Here is a 15,212-nt window from a genome sequence, read left to right on the forward strand (position 1 = left end):
AAAGAAGGATGCGGTCAACAAGAACAAATAACACCAGAGAGCCAAAGAAACAATAATTTAGAAGAAATCTGCCGAGAGGAGAGTACAGTAAGTGCCATAAATATCGGCCTAATTGCTGCAGACAGGGCTCGTGAGAAGCCCCACCAGTGCGGGCAGCGCTGCCTTTGTGTGCCCGCAGCATCATCGATGGAGCCAGCCCAGCAATGGCCGTGCGCCCTTTCCCGGCTCTGTGCCCCGGCACAGGCAAGGCAGGGCAGGTTTCGGTGCCCTGCCCGGCTCAGAGGGGCAGGAGCAGCCAGGGAAGGCGGCAATGGCCGGACAAGGGCACGGAGCAGCCGCGGTGCCCGTCCCGCTGCGGGGCACCAAGCGCGGAGCGGGCACGGCCGGGCCCTCGCTGCGCCGCTAATTAAAACAATTACCGACACAAAGCGGCTGTCGATGGCATTCCGAGCGGCAAACAAAGAGATAAACTAGCCAAGATTTAAATCGCCAATGGGTGATCTCTCCAGGATGGTTTTCATGTGGGGACCACGTCTCTCCCCCAGTCTCTCTGTCCCCTCTCAAATCGGGGAGCTCCTTAATTTTTGGGTATTTCAGCACAAAGGGTGTGGGAATGAGGCTTCATTTTTGGGTATTTCAGCACAAAGGGTGTGGGAATGAGGCTTCATTTTTGGGTATTTCAGCACAAAGGGTGTGAGAATGAGGCTTCATTTTTGGGTATTTCATCTCAAAAGGTGTGGGAATGGGCCTCTAAAATAGTTTCAAAAAAAACTGCGGTGAAGTAAGGGTTTGCTGTTTGGAAGTTTCTGTCTTGTAAACTTGGGGTGGTTTTGTGTTGGGATTTGCAGGATGATTTGTTTAAAGCTCACTAAAGAGATTACAGCTTTTATGCATAACCCCCATCTCCTCTCTACCCGCAATTACAGGCATAAAACAGAAATGCTTCGGTTTTAATTCCAGGTTTTCACAGGCAGGGAGGATAAACATATATCATGGAGGGAATCAATAGGAGGAGAATAGATGGCTGCATAAATTAGGCAAGTCTCTCAGATCCTGTTAAAGATTTCCCCCAAAGTTTTGATAAAGACAGTTCCACAGAGCAGTCTATATATAGAAAATGGTAAGCAAGCTTGGAGTGTTTGCAAGGCAGGCTGGGGTAATACTTTAGACAAACACGCTTACCTTGAGCGAGCAGTGTAAACAGCGACAGTTGTTTTTCTCATACACCGAATTAAAGGCAGCTTCTCCAAAAGGGCCGTTCCATTCCATACCATCCATGTGCCCCAGCACAAAATGTTACTTTACAGAACCCCATTTTTCAACAAAGAGTTTTTTGGAAGCCTTTGTTGCACTGATTTTGTTATCTCCAGGCCAGTTTACCCAAGGCTTACTGTGAACTATAGAGCAACTATAGGCAAAAATATGTGAGTTTACAGGGGTTTTTCATTTGCTAAATTAATCAGAGTAAAGCAAAGAGCAGGGCTGGGTGTGGCAGCTCTGTAAATGCATTGCATTCTGACTTCTCTCAGCTGTTCTTTTAATCAACAGGATAAAGAGCCAAAAACTCCAATTGGCCAAGCAGAAACCTGGAGGGGCAATGGCAGCTTTTTCTGATTGTTTCCTCTGATGGCAGAAAAGTGATTGGGGATGCAATAGTTAGGGGGGTATCAGCAGCTGAAATAAATCAGTAAATAAACTGTTAACAAGAAAAATTGCAAGCATGGATTCTTTTTTCAGAACTGTCCCTTCAAAAATGTCTTTAATAAACTTGGAATTAAAAGATGCATAAAAGTATCTGCATAAATGTGCAGTTTCCCACCAAACCACCCCTGCAACTGTTATTAGGAAAACACAAACATTCTACCCACGTCTGAGAAATGAAGGACTGAGGATGGTAAAAGAGGAGCTCTGTTTTTAATGGGTTCTAAAACCTCTGCAAACAGCCTGAGAAAAACATGATTCTATGATTCTTTGTGAAAGAAGATGGTAAATCTGATTTTCCCTGCAGGTTCCATTTGAGTACATGTTTATACATGCAGTTCTTTACTGATGCTGATGGATCTCCATAACAGGGAAGAGAGGACAGAATGCAGTTTTATAGCTTATTAAACATATTTTTGCATGGGGAAGATTATTGGATTCATAGCCTCAGAATGCCAAAAGGCAATGGAAGCAAACCCCCGCTGAATTAGACTCTCACAATTTATTTGGAAAGAACAGAATGGCAGGAAATATCTATTTGATGTTTTAAACACGTCCTAAATGTAGTATGACTTTGTGAAGAGGCTTCATGAAATGATTGTTGTTATTGTTCTTTCATTGCAAAAGCTCCATGAAACCTCTGATTTCTGCTGGGAGATTTCATGCTAATTTTGTAGTCACTTCTACATGAGCAGGATGTGAATAACCTGAGGATTTCATAAATGAAAGCCTCCCAAACATCAGAAGGATTAGGCTGACACTGAACATTTAACTGCTCTGCCAAACAGAAAGAACACATTACACCCAGCACAGAAACATCAGCAAACCATGAATTCATTTAAACCCTCAAAACTCCCCTCACTGAGCTGAGCCCAATTTGTGATCTGAATCCAACCCTCAGCAAAACTGGCCCAGGATGGGTTTACAGCAGCCCCCTTGCAGGTGGCACCAGGGTGGGTTTTGGGCAGGGGCAGCAGCAGACACTGACCCCCAAGAGAACACTACATGTGAATTAAGGCCATAAGGAAAAATTCCAAAATTAAATACTAAAACTGACATTATGAGTGTGTATTTTGAATAGAAGTGTATAATATCACATAGTTGAAAACCAAGAGTTTAAAGGTTTAGAATATAGCAATACATGGAAGTTTTAATATGGAAGCTAGTCCTTCTTCACCTTCTTCTTCATGAGTTTAGGTAGTACTGTGTAATTAGATTAAAAAGTCCACATTGCGAAACACAAGTAGTTAGTTATTGAAGTAAAAATTATTTAAGTATCATTTCTTAATTAGACAGTTTATCCTTAAGCAGCCTTGCAGAAAGAGAAATACAGCTCCATTTTTAGTTTTAGGATTCCCTTGGGAGCTCTGGATGCCCCTCTGAGCCCCTCTCAGCAGTGTCCCCACCACTGATCCTGACTGGACCTGCCCATTCCCCAGCTGATACCAGGAACAGGAGGCAGAGCAGGCTCAGGAGGAAGCTTCAGGGCACTGAATCAAAGTAAAGAGGGACAAAAAGGAAGATTTGCTGGCCAATGTTAAAATATTCCTTCATACAGCCCCCTGTTTTCTCTCTCTCTGCAGGTTTTACAAAGCCTCTGTGGCCATTTCAGTTCTAACAAGGGAACTCTTTCTCTCAGCCATAAGTTGCAGTTACTAACAGAATTACATCCCACAGCTTCTGAAGAGGCTCCAGCCACTCCATTTTCTGACAAAACCCAAAACTTGTCCCTGGTTTTTATTAACCAGTGCAACTGCTTTGAACACATCAGGGAGAAAGACGAGGACTTAAAGCCCTGTTTGTATAATAATGGCAGCTCTGTGCGTACTGTTGGGCCCAACTCTGAAAACATCCCAACTTTTGTCTCTGCCACCAGCAGCAGCTTTAGGATCCTGCCCCACCACAACACTCCCTGGGCACTGCCCAGATCCTTGCCAAGCTTTCCATCGCACCCACGGAGCAGGGATGGAATTCACACAGAGATGGAATTCACTCACCTCTTGCTGTGAGCCCCCCTTGGTGGGCAGGGAGGTTCATTCTGAACAAAGCTCTGCAGCAGGGAGGGATGGTGAATGTGAGTGTGAGCAGTGAGCTGGCACAGGAGGGCACAGCCACAGCTCTGGGCACAGTGGGAATCCTCTTTCCCAGACCAGGACCTCTTTTACCATCCTTAGTCCTTCATTCCTCAGACGTGGGTAGAGTGTTTGTGTCTCCCTAATAACAGTTGCAGGGGTGGTTTGGTGGGAAAATGCACATTTATGCAGACACTTTTATGCATCTTTTAATTCCAAGTTTATTAAAGACATTTTTGAAGGGACAGTTCTGAAAAAAGAATCCATGTTTGCAATTTTTTATGTTAACAGTTTATTTACTGATTTATTTCAGCTGCTGATCTCTCCCTAACTATTGCATCCGCACTCCTCTTTCCCAGCCCAGGACGTTTGGGATGCTGCTGGGATCTCCAGCACAGGTGAGCACAGGTGGGTGCTGCTGCCTCCCCGAGGCACTCAGGGTGTCCCAGAGCTGCCTTCAGAGCTCCCTCCTGGCTGGGTTTGGTGCTCCCAGCCCAGCCCAGTCTCTGTGGGCTGCTGAGTTTGCTCCTTGTGAGCACCAAGTTTTGCATGTCCCAGAGCTTCAACCTCAGAGCATCACAGGAGCAGCCTTAGGGAGGGGGACTGGGTCTGTCTGAACACCCCAAATTCCCCTTTCCTGCAGTTCCAGAGCTCTGGGTGCAGTGCTGGTGCAGTGACACATTTACTCACTGTGTAACTGTTGTTCCTCAGGGCAAGAAGAGTTTAGCAGGGTCTGCCTCGGATAATTTCAAAACTCAGAGCATCCCCCAGCAGAATTTCTGGCTGAAACAAAACTAAAGTTGCTAAACAACAAAGGAACTAAAGCTGCTGCATTTGACAATTGTAATACACATAAGATTAAAAATTCCCTAAGAAATAATTCCTTCTGCTTTTAATAATAGCTTCAGTTAGGGACCTTTTCTACTTAATCAACCTGCTTAAAATTCTTGCCTCCAGCAGGAAAGAATCTCAATCACAGGGAGACAAACATTCATTAAGCCTTGTACAATAAACCTGCTCTGCAGCTGAAGTGCTATTAATATCATTTTACAGAAAGAGGAAATGGAAGAATAGTGAGATGGGAGTAACTTGCTCGGGGTCACAAAAAGGTTCACGAAGCCATGGTCGAGTAGTAAACCTTGAATCGAGAGCTCTGCCCCAGAGCCAGCACTGCCTCCCTCGCTGGGCTTTTCCACACTCCGCTGTTTACCATCCATTACTGGTTTGATTTTACAGCCATAAATTTTATAAGATGTGGATACATTGTTTTCTTGGAGATCTGAACGTTTAACACCAACGCTTCAACGTTCCACTCCTCAACACCAAGGCAATTCCTTTCATCCTCACTGATATCCCTAATTAATGAGCACTGGGAAAGGGGTGCAGCTCCCTCACTGCCCACTTCTCTCCCAGTACAGAGAACTTGGAGGAATCTGGCAGGCAACAGCTTTCCCTGCAAATAAACAAATAAATAAATAAATATTAAAAAATTAAAAATAAATAAAAATAATACAAATAAAAATTAAATAAAAATGAAAAACAATACATACTAAAATACATTAAATAATAAAGTTAATAATAATAAAAGATAAAAATTTAAACATGGAAAATAAATAGAATATTTAAAATAATTAATAAATAATTCATAAATAATAAAGAATAATTTTTAAAATCTCAGACCAACAGATATGATGGGTTTTGTCACAGATTTGTACTTCAGAGAAGTATCCTTTACTGAGAATTTATACATTGATTTTAGTCCTATGAATTAGATATAGATATGGAGTTGTTCCTACTGTGTTGTACTGGCTGGGCAGGAAACAGGGCAAGGAGAGCTCAAACTGCAACATCTGACAAAATATTTTTAAATTATTTTTTTCCTACTAATATTTTCTATTTTTATAGATTTTAAATATTCAAATATAGATGTGTATTTCTATATCTACCAATTGTATGTATGGGCAAAGGGGATGAAAAGTAGAACCTCTTTCCCAGTTTAACCTTGATCCAGTGCCAGATGCTCGGGGGACCTGCAGCATCTCTGAATGCACTGGAGTAGAAATTCCACGTTCAGCTCAGCTCATTGCAGTGCCCGAGGACTTCTCAAGCCAAGAGAGCTGTGGCACCAATCCCAGCTCTGTGGGTGTCAGCGTGATGGGCACTACATTGGAGGTTCTCAGCGGTTATTTTGGCCAAGGAACCTCTGGGAACAAGGAGAGCCCGGGGAGAGGCTCAGCAGCTGAGCACAGGGAGAGCAGAGAGTGCTGAACCTGGAGAAACCGGGACAGGGCTGGGAAAGGCAGAGAGATGTTTGGGTAGGGCTGGGAAAGGGGAGGGAAAGGCAGTGAGATGTTTGGGGAGGGCTGCCAGGGAAGATGCTCAGCTCTCGCAGGGATGCAGGAGCATCAGAGCCCATCTCCATCCCAGGCAGGAGCATCAGAGCCCAGCTCCATCCCAGGCAGGAGCATCAGAGCCCAGCTCCATCCCAGGCAGGAGCATCAGAGCCCACCTCCATCCCAGGCAGGAGCATCAGAGCCCATCTCCATCCCAGGCAGGAGCATCAGAGCCATCTCCATCCCAGGCAGGAGCATCAGAGCCCACCTCATCCCAGCAGAGCATCAAGCCCAGCCCATCCAGCAGGAGCATCAGAGCTCATCTCCATCCCAGGCAGGGCATCAGGCCCAGCTCCATCCCAGGCAGGAGCATCAGAGCCCAGCTCCATCCCAGGCAGGAGCATCAGAGCCCATCTCCATCCAGGCAGAGCAGACAGAGCCACCTCCATCCCAGGCAGAGCATCAGAGCCCATCTCCATCCCAGGCAGAGCAGACAGAGCCAGCTCCATCCAGGCAGATGAGTCTCAGGAGCAGGACAGACGAGCCCAGCCCCATCCCAGCCAGGAGCATCAGAGCCCAGCTCCATCCCAGGCAGGAGCATCAGAGCCCACCTCCATCCCAGGCAGGAGCATCAGAGCCCATCTCCATCCCAGGCAGGAGCATCAGAGCCCAGCTCCATCCCAGGCAGGAGCATCAGAGCCCAGCTCCATCCCAGGCAGGAGCATCAGAGCCCATCTCCATCCCAGGCAGGAGCATCAGAGCCCAGCTCCATCCCAGCCAAGAGCATCAGAGCCCAGCTCCATCCCAGGCAGGAGCATCAGAGCCCATCTCCATCCCAGGCAGGAGCATCAGAGCCCAGCCCCATCCCAGGCAGGATGAGTTCTCCAGGAGCAGGAGCAGACAGAGCCCAGCTCCATCCCAGTCCGAGCTCTCCTTCCCGGCTCTCCGGGCTCGGCAGAAGGAAATGGAAACGAACGGCACTTTTAGGGAGTTGCTGAACGCCTGTAAGAGCAGGCAGCTGCCATCAGCACCTTGTCCGTCCCTGCCGGAGGAGGAGATGTGTTATAAATAACAGCGCGTTTCCTGCCGCACACCGCGGCCCGGCCAAGGCGGGCAGTGACATCTTAAGGCTGCTCACAGAACTGAGGGCTGGACTCGTGTTACACAGCCCCAGAGCTCAGCCACAAACACCTGGGCACTGCTGGGGATCGGCTGGGTACCCAGAGACTGCTGCAAAATAACCAGCTTACAGAGAAAGTGCAAATTGTTTGAGAGTAACAATAGTAAAAATATAACCTCCCCCTACTATTAACAGTTTTTCCACGTGTAAACTGACCAGAAGGGTCTCTGAACCAAGCAGTGAGTGAGAGAAGGGCATATCTGAGACATCTCTTGTCCTTCCAGGGAGTGTTTGCAGAGCCCAGCTCAGGCTGCTGAGTTTAACTTTGCTGTGGATAATGCGGAGGAGAAACTTCCCAAGGGAGACTCAGACCCGGAGAGAACTGCTTAAAGTGCTTCCCTGTGCCCAGAGAGAGCAGGAAGGAGGGGAGCAGCCCCATTGGGGTGCCCAGCCTTTGTGACTGCCCCCATCACTCTGGACTGCCAGGTTATAAAAGGAGCTTTAAAACAAAAATGTTTTGAAAAGATGATTTGATTTACCTTCTGTTTGCACGCCACTGGAAGAGCAGAAGGTGCTCTATAAGCAGAACAAGGCCACTTTTATCAGCCCGCAGTGATAATCCCGAAGTTTCCCATCCACAGGAGGACTCGGTGCTATCAGCCAGGGCTGATACTGGGCAGGAGGCTCTGTCCCAGGGCCGGGAGGTTCCCCCAGGTGGCTCCAAACATTGCTGCTCCTGCTCTCTCCTGGAGCCTCAGAGCTGTGCCCAGCCACAATAACCCCATTTTCTCTAGGAGGGTGGGCAGAGCAGCAGCAGGGCTGACAGTGCTGCAGAAAGCACTGCAGACAACACACGGTGTGGTGCCCAGGAGGGCAGCAAAGCAGGGAGCAGCTCCCTCACACGGACACTGCCCAGGCCTGGAGGATGCACCTGAGGTGGGTTTGGGGGTGGTGGAGCTGGAATACCCAAGAAAAGGATGCAGGGAATGTTCTCCACCTGTGGCCTGTTGGCCACAGCAGCTCAGCCAGGACCAGGAGCGGCTGGGTGATCCTCTGGGCTTGGCCTTCAACTGAGGATGGTCTGAAAAGAAACCAAAGCACTCAGCAATTATCAACAAAACCTCGCTGATCCCACCCCCGTGGGAGACTCCGAGGAAGAGGGGGGTCTCCAAAAGTCCCTGTTTGTCTGTAATGCACAACACAGCTACACCTCAGCACGAGCAGCAGCCAGAGCCTTTGCAGAGCTCCAGCATTAAATTACTTCCTCCAGTCTCAGCACAGCGTAATTTATGTAGGATACAGCTGAGAGGATTCAAAGGGGGAGCTGTCCTGGGGGATGTTTCATTTCCCAGCCTGTGAGCTCACACGCAGGCTGAACAAGCTGCTGAAAAGCAGAGGTTGCCCTCCCTGCACAGAACAGGCTCCACACCTGCTGCCTGAGGACAGCTTTGCTCGTGGCCAGTGCAGGGAGGCTTTATTCCCTGTTTTATATCCACTCCTGCCTTGAAAGCAGGCTTTGAAAAGCCTGGCTGCTCTGTGGAAGCTATTTGGATACAGCTTGCTTTCAGTGCTGCTTATTCAGGGAGTCCAGGAGAGATGAGATGTCTGAGTGGCTCCATCCTGGCTGTGCTCTCACACAAGAAATGGCTGGTGCTTTTGAGCCAGTGGAGAACACCAGGTGTAACACAAATACACCTTACCTCCCTCTGCAGAGGTGCTTTGGGAGCAGCAGCTCACAGCTCTGTGAGGGCACACATTGCACGTCCTGTGTAAATAGGAATTCACTTGTCCTTACTCTTTACTCGAGGTTTAATTCATCACCTGATTGACAAACTGCTGCAAGGAGCTCCTGCCCTGCTGGCATCAGGGGAGGGCTGTGAGAGGTGGGCAAGAGCAGCCTGCAGTGGCATTTCCATGAAGTTTCTCAATTAAATCACTGAGATAGCTCCTCTTTTATCAACTCACCAGCCAAACACATCCCCCCATGTGCTCCCTCTGAGCCATGGCCAGATTTTGTCAATCGAGCTTGTTGGGAACCTCTGGCACACAAATGACAAATCACAGTGCTACCACAGCTATTGACACACATTTTTAATACATAACCAGCGTTGTTATATATAATCAGAGCTGACAGAGTCCAGCAGAAAGGCTATTTTAAAGTGCCAATAAAACCACTTAGCTTTTACAACACACTGCGTTTACTCCGGTCCCCCCTTCCTCCAAAAAAGCTTTTCTTTTGAACTGAGCAATTTATACATTGGGTCAGTGTTATAAAGTCGGTATTTATAGCAGATTTCAATGGAGTGGGAGCTGGAATAAAGGCAGCTTGCTTTTAAATGCAGCACGGAGGCATCTGTGCATTGATAAGATTAGCAGCTGTTTGTCCATGGGAGATGCTCACGTCCTCCTCCTGCAACTGTACCCACATCTATTTGCTTTTCTAACAAATCACTCCTGCTTCCATTTTTCTTCGATTCACTCGGTGTAAACTGAGTAACTGCTTTAACGACCAGGAGCCGAGCTGAAGAATTTGGCTGATAACACCACGATGCCTTTTTAATTGAATCCTTTTCTCTGCAAAGGCCACAATAAATGCATCACCAGGCCGGTGATAAAAGCGGCTCTGAGCTGTGTAACCACTGTAAGATGATCACATAAGCACAGTTGGCCATCACTCGGGCTTTGTTATGCCTCAGTCGGGTTTATCTTGGAAATCAGTTTGGTATTGATGGCATAACTCATCAGCAGGATGCTAAACAGCCCCATGCCCCAAACTGCTTTGATTGCCTCAGTGATACCGTGCTCCTTCAGAAAAAACAGCTCGCACAAAAGTAATCAACACCCAGATTTTTACCCAGCATGAATACAGGAAATTATACTCGATATTTAAATTGTGTACGACTCTTAAATGTTTACAAATTTAAAAGTTTTGGAGAAGTTCCCCTCAAGGAAATTCTGCTTTGTAATTTTTTTCCCTCTAATAACAATGCAGAAGGAAGGAATGTTCTTAATTTTATGGTACAGTCTCTGTGTCTAAATATGAGCTAAAACAATGACAGTCCTTGGGACTTAAAGAAATTAACATCTTTATAACATGGACAGGCACAAAAGGGAAAACCTTTGAAGAAATGGATTTTCTGTGTGAATTAATACTGATTTAATGGGGAACGTTTGTTTATTTTTTTTTTACTACTTGCTGTTACTTGTAGTAAACAGAAGATTTGTGTGTGTGGCCCAGATTTTTCTCCAAAGACAAAATATTTCTACTTACCAAATGCAAAAGCTGAACTCATGCAGTGGAACAGAGACAGGACAAAGAATAGAAATTTGCACATGCAAATTGACCAGTTCTGCACCAATGGGCCAAAGGCCTCTGGAATAAATCGGTGAAAGCTGAACCCAGAGCAGGAAACTGCCAAAAGGTGAAAGAACAAGTCAAGTTTCTGGTTTCTGTACCAGAGTCATTTCACAAAGCAGATTTTAAGGAGGGATCTGACCTGAAGTCAGTGGAAAGATCACTGCAAAGTTCAGTGGCTACATGGATAATTTATTCAGAGCTTAATACACCCAGAAACTTGTGTTTCTGCCCATGGGTTTTATGGATCCTCCCTTATCACAGCTGCTGGATTGATAGCTGGGTTTGTTATTTCAGATTTACTTACCTGAGGAGGAAAAGTGGATTTATTCTCATTGGAATTCCCATCCCATCCCATCCCCTGAGCTCTTCCTGGCACAAACTTTCTCCACATGGCTGATGGGGTCTCTGCTCTGCTGATTCCTCAGCCTTGTGCATGCTCATTAAATAAAAAAATAGGGCAGTGAATTTAGCAGGGGAAAGGGGAACAAGTGTCAGTTTTTGTTAAACGTGTCCTCTGCATTTTTGTGAATTTGGTGTTGGAAGGAGATGATTTTACTGGGAGGCATCATTGTTAATTTATGGTGCTGCCCTGAAGGACAAATAAAAGGCAGGTGGGTTTGGCCTGGGTTTGATCCCATTTTGCCATGGCCAATGTGCTGAACAGCACTCCGGAGGCAGTTTGGGGTTTGGTGTAGAGGATTTATGAAGCTGTAGAAGTTGAAAACAACCAAAGCAAAAAATCCCCCAAACCAAGTTAAACAACAACAACAACAACAAAGAAAAACAAACAAAAGCCCTAAAACAAAAACAACAAAAACCCAACAAAAAAAAACCAACCAGAGGAAAAAAATAAAAAGAAAAGAAGAAGAACCAAAAATGTTTACATGCTCTTTACTCCACTGCACAGGAATATAGGACCACTGGAGTGGAATTTAACCTTCATTTCAACAAAAGCATTCTCTTGTTTTCTTGCTTTATGCAGAAGATACCAGAAATCCATAGGAAAATGGCAGTAGGGGATAAGGGGTGTTTTCCCAAGACAAACACCTCCCCATCCCCAGGTATCCCTGAACCACTTTTCCCTTTTCCTTAGACAGACATTCCCTCCTCGACCTCCAGCTTCTCCATGGGTTCTACACTGACCACTCTCCCTTCCTCTCCCTCATTTTCCCTTCCTTTGGGAGCCTGGAATATTCTGGACTTGTTTGGCCCTGAGGAGCAGGCAGGGGGAAGGAGCAGCGAGTGTCTGTGCTCTGTTTCCACGGCAACAAAGATTCAAAAAAATGAGGAAAAAGGCACCTCCTGAGAGCTGCTGAGGTGTCTGGGGGCTGAGGAGCTCCCTGTCCCCCTTTCTCCCAGGGAGGATGAGGGTTAGGGTTAGCAGTCACTCTGGTGAGTGTGCCAAGGGAATTTAGGTTGGGTATCAGGAAATTTTGGATATCAGGAAAAGGTTTTTTCCAGCAAGGTGATAAAGTTCTGGAATGGCTGCCCAGGGAGGTGGTGGAGTCACCATCCCTGATGTGTTTGAACAGCCTGGATGTGGCACTGGGTGCCAGGGTCTGGGCTGGATGATCCTGGAGGTCTCTTCCAAGCCAGTGATCTGGGATTTAAGGGCTGTGAGAATTCAGATTGCACTCAGGCAGCACCCCCTGGTCCCAGGGGCTGTGGCACCTCTGCCATGCCCAGGCCAGCAGGGCTGAGCCATTCCTGGCGTGTCCCCTGCCCTGGCCAGCACTGTCCCTGCTGTGGCTCCATCCAAGGTCTGCCTTTGCCCAGGTGGCTCCAGAGCTCTGAACTCCCCTCCTGACCCCAGAGGCAGCACAAATGGCAGCCACTGACACCACACTGAACTTTTAGGGTTGCCAGGCCACTCGGCACCTTATTAATGCTGCATCCCAGGGAATTCCCACCCTCCATCCCCTCCCAAGAGCTTTGTCACACTGCAACCATTTAAATTTCACTCCAGTTGCCCCTGGAGGAGCTGGTGAAAGTTATAGCAGCTGTACATCCATTTTACTGGTTTTACCTTTCTTTTTTCTGACCATCAGTCTGTCAAGGCTATCGAGATTTACATTTAAATGTAAAACTGGACTGTCCACCAAATAGCCTTTGAAGCTATTAGCTGTGAAAGATAATCAATTGGGAATGGGCCCCTGCAGAGCACTTTTCAAGCAGAGTCATCACCAAAAAGCAATTTTGCTGGCAGGCTTTTTTTTTTTTTAAAGGAAAAAAATCATGAGCATCCCCAGCCAATTAAAGTTCTATCAATGGCTGATCTGCATGATTTTACAACAAAAGCAAAATTTAACATTGTTAAGGCAAAGTGATTCAAAGGATGAATCCTGAACTTTTAGGCAGAACTGAGCAGCAAGGATTGGCAAGTTTTTAATAATGCCCCAGCAATTTCATGTACTTTGAGAGCCAGAAGGATCCAGCGTGCCCAGAGACAAGGAAAAGTGCTGCTATTTAAGGTAATAAGTCTTACATCAGCCTTGTAAAAATTTAAACCCGAGGTACATTTTTATCACCTCTTTAGCTTTACAACTCTAACATGGCATCTCCCATTGCTGCTCTGTTCAAACTGTGCCACCATTTGTAGTCCCTTCCCTTTATTAGAATAAAAAAGCATGTTTCACAAAGAACTTTAATCTATTAATTATGACTGCCATGCATTATGCAGCGGAGCTTTATGCATTCCTGTTCTTTCAGATTTTCCTCTGGGCCATCAGGAGATGTGACTATCTCCAGGATCTATCTGGGAATTTGCATCTGGCTCATCACTGAGGTATCCAAGTTATTCCCATGCTCACCATATCCTTGTGAGGCACCTTCTGCAGGTGGGGAGTCCAGCAGCACAGCTCCAGTGCAGGAATGACAGCTGATGGACTGACATTGCTGATGGAATCATGAATTATGGCCAGTAATTAATTATGGCAGGAAGTGCAGCCACACTTTGGGAGGAGGAAGCTGAGAGCTGTGCTAGGAAAGGCTGTGGGGAGGATTTTTCCTTCAGTCTGACATGTAGAAAGTGCAAATACAAGCACCAGGCAGAGGAGGTGAGGGCTCAGGGCTGGCCTTGCTCTGCCTCTGCTGGCCCAGGGCTTGGGGAGCAAAGTGATGGGAAATTGTCTGGCAGCTCAGAGCACCAGGGACCAGGGCCAGCCTTGATTTCAACCCTGCCAGCACAGACAGCACAGGGATTTATCAGCTTTCCTTCCCTTTGCAGGACATCAATGGGAAACTCAAGCTGAAAACGCTGGAGGTTTCTCCAAGGCTTTTTTATCAGGTTGGATAAACTGGAAGACATTGATAACAGGTTGTTTTACCCAGCACCACAAGAAGGCACAAATGCATCCTTGTGCCTTTAAAATAAAACCAAAGACAACAACCAAATAAAAATACCTCAGAGCATTCTGCAGGCCCTCAGTTAATTATTTCCCAGATCAAGTTCAACTTTTACCTTCAAAATGCAGCCACTCTCACTAACCAGAGCTTTCACTTTCAGAATTAAAGGTAAGTTTACACAAGGTCTGAATCGAGGAACATAAACATTTCTGTCAAAGCTGAATCTGCAGTCAGTGACAATTCCTGGTTCTAGAGAGGCAAACACAGCTCCTGAGGCTTGTGGAACAAACTGGCTGATCCCACAGGTACAGAATTCACTGGTCCCATGGACACGGCTTGTAAAAATCCACCTCTGCTCTGCCATGGCCGCTTTTCCTTCCCTACAACATTGTGGAGCCTCTAAAGACAGCCCTGTAACCAAATCCTGGATGTTTTATGAGTCCTTCTCCATGCCCAGCCACTGGAATAAAGACAAAGCAGAACTGGATACCTGAGAGACAGAGAAAAGAAAGCTTTTCCTGCCACAGACTTTTAATTCACGCTGATACCTGAGACATCATTTCCTCGGGTCACTATAGAAACCTTTATCACCTCATGAAAGGTCACTGGGGAAGTGACAGGAGACATCAGCTTCTTGTAACAATATTGGTTTCTCTTCTTAAAATTTAAATAACAAGGCTAAAGATTTTCCAACTGGAGATGTAAAAAGCCATTAGAGTAGCCAGTCAATACTCCTGAAATTATAGGATAGAGGCCTTGCCATTGAGGACACAGAAAATATTTTTGCAGTCACCAGAATAGCACAGTGCAAAAAGGACAGCTGACTATGCTTTGACTTCAAACACAAATAAATAAAGAATCAGAAATACAGAATAAAACCACCTAAAAGATACAGCATCAGTGATAAGGTTTAATCCCCCATGCTGTTCAAACCCTACTAGGAACACTGAGCTGGGGTCCAGTCAGAACCAGCCTCCCCAAAACACAGTTAAAGGGGTCCCAACACATTTTTCTTCAGCATTTTTTCCTGTTGTGCTCCTGCCTCACAAAAGCCCAGCAGAAAAGCACATTTCAGCAGGTCTGCTGGAGGATCAGCTATGTGGAACCGGGTCTGGCTTTAAAAAGCAGCGTCAGGAACAGCAACAAACCCCAAAGGGCTGGGAAGGCCCAAGAGCTGGGGTTGGTTTGTTGGAAATGCACACAGGTTTTGCACCTCTGCCTACCCAGTTTAACCTCAGGTCTCTGAGCAGGCTGAAGGTCATCCCCAGAGAGGAGGGAGGCTG

Source organism: Zonotrichia leucophrys, chromosome 20, assembly GCF_028769735.1.
Source record: "Zonotrichia leucophrys gambelii isolate GWCS_2022_RI chromosome 20, RI_Zleu_2.0, whole genome shotgun sequence".
Taxonomy (NCBI): domain Eukaryota; kingdom Metazoa; phylum Chordata; class Aves; order Passeriformes; family Passerellidae; genus Zonotrichia; species Zonotrichia leucophrys.